The sequence below is a fragment of the Triticum dicoccoides genome, chromosome 3A (assembly GCF_002162155.2).
Source record: "Triticum dicoccoides isolate Atlit2015 ecotype Zavitan chromosome 3A, WEW_v2.0, whole genome shotgun sequence".
Lineage (NCBI taxonomy): Eukaryota > Viridiplantae > Streptophyta > Magnoliopsida > Poales > Poaceae > Triticum > Triticum dicoccoides.
In genome coordinates, this window is record NC_041384.1 from 99,058,012 (window position 1) to 99,060,540 (window position 2,529).

Here is a 2,529-nt window from a genome sequence, read left to right on the forward strand (position 1 = left end):
TCCAACGTATCTATAATTTTTGATTGTTCCATGCTATTATATTATCAACCTTGGATGTTTTATATGCATTTATATGCTATTTTATATGATTTTGGGACTAACCTATTAACCTAGAGGCTAGTGACAGTTTCTGTTTTTCCTTGTTTTTGAGTTTTACAGAAAAGGAATACCAAATGGAGTCCAATTGACGCGCCAATTTTTGACGATTTTTAATGGACCAAAAGAAGACCCCGGAGTAAAAGAGTTGGGCCAGAAGAGTCCCGGGCCGTCCACGAGGGTGGGGGGCGCACCCACCCCCCAGGCGCGTGGGCCTACCTCATGGACGACTCGGGCACCTTCCTGACTTGTTCACGACGCCAAAAATTCCTATAAATACTGAAACCTCCAGAAAATAACCTAGATTGGGAGTTCCAATGCCAGAAGCCTCCGTAGCCACGGAAAACCAATCTAGACCCGTTCCAGCACCCTGCCGAAGGGGGGAATCCCTCTTTGGTGGCCATCTTCATCATTCCGGTGCTCTCCTTGACGAGGAGGGAGTAGTTCTCCCTCGAGTCTGAGGGTATGTACCAGTAGCTATGTGTTTGATCTCTCTCTCTCTCTCTTGTGTTCTTGAGTTGGGACGATCTTGATGTATCACGAGCTTTGCTATTATATTTGGATCTTATGATGTTTCTCCCCCTCTACTCTCTTGTGATGAATTGAGTTTTCCCTTTGAAGTTATCTTATCAGATTGAGTCTTTAAGGATTTGAGAACACTTGATGTATTTCTTGCATGTGCTTATCTGTGGTGACAATGGGATATCACGTGATCCACTTGATGTATGTTTTGGTGATCAACTTGCGAGTTCCGTGACCTCGTGAACTTATGCATAGGGGTTGGAACACGTTTTCATCTTGACTCTCCGGTAGAAACTTTGGGGCATTCTTTGAAGTTCTTTGTGTTGGTTGAATAGATGAATATGAGATTGTTGATGCATATCGTATAATCATACCCACGGATACTTGAGGTGACATTGGAGTATCTAGGTGACATTAGGGTTTTGGTTGATTTGTGTCTTAAGGTGTTATTCTAGTACGAACTCTATGATAGATTGAATGGAAAGAATAGCTTCATGTTATTTTACTACGGACTCTTGAATAGATCGATCAGAAAGGATAACTTTGAGGTGGTTTTGTACCCTACAATAATCTCTTCGTTTGTTCTCCTCTATTAGTGACTTTGGAGTGACTCTTTGTTGCATGTTGAGGGATAGTTATATGATCCAATTATGTTATTGTTGTTGAGAGAACTTGCACTAGTGAAAGTATGAACCCTAGGCCTTGTTTCCTAGCATTGCAATACCGTTTGTGCTCACTTTTACCACTTGCTACCTTGCTGTTTTTATATTTTCAGATTACAAAAACCTTTATCTACTATCCATATTGCACTTGTATCACCATCTCTTTGCCGAACTAGTGCACCTATACAATTTACCATTGTATTGGGTGTGTTGGGGACACAAGAGACTCTTTGTTATTTGGTTGCAGGGTTGCTTGAGAGAGACCATCTTCATCCTACGCCTCCCACGGATTGATAAACCTTAGGTCATCCACTTGAGGGAAATTTTCTACTGTCCTAAAAACCTCTGCAGTTGGAGGCCGAACAACGTCTACAAGAAGAAGGTTGTGTAGTAGACATCAGCCCTCGGCGCCGGCGGACAGCGATCGTCCTCGGGCGCGTGAGCACCGAGAGGAGGGGAGCAAACAAGGGCGCCCCTCCTCCGTGCGCATGTGTGTGTGTGTGCGCGCGTGGGTGACAGCACTGGGAGGGAACGAGGGAGAGTGGGGGATCGTGCGGGAGAGAGTGGGTGATTGCTAGGGTTAGGCAGCTGGTGGGGGGAGGGGCTGGGCTGTCGCGGCCCATTGTGGCCTAAAGCCCAGCGGGGAGGCAGTGGGGTTTTCGTGCTTTCTCTCTCTCTCTGTTATACTTATGCTTTTTTTCTTTTCTGTGTTTTTATTGTTGTTTATTCTAGTGTTAAAAATATCCCAGATTGACACCTAAATTGATGTTACCAATTATGCCATTGCCACATAATTTTGCTACCCAAACTAAAGTAGGACTACTGCAGGATGCTGCTAACGCGACACTACGATCAGAGACCCTTCGAGAAACTGTGTGCGATGCAATAATCGCAAATGGTGCTGTATGAAAACCGTCAAAAATGTGTAAAACGTTTGCGATGACAGATGCATCGAACACGGTTCAGGTTTTAGTTGCGTGTGCGATGAAGGGCATACGGTTCAATTCAATGAACTGTTTGCGATGAGGAGGAACAAAAGAAATGGGCAGCCAGATGAAGGCGTGTGCGATACACAACATACGGTTCACTCGGATGAACTGTTTGTGATTAGGAAACACAAAAGAAACGGCCAGCCATATCAAAGGTGTGTGCAATATACGGCATGCGGTTCACTCGGATGAACTGTTTGCGTTGAGACATGAGAACATAAACGATTCAACTTAACAAGATGTGTGTGATACACGGCAAA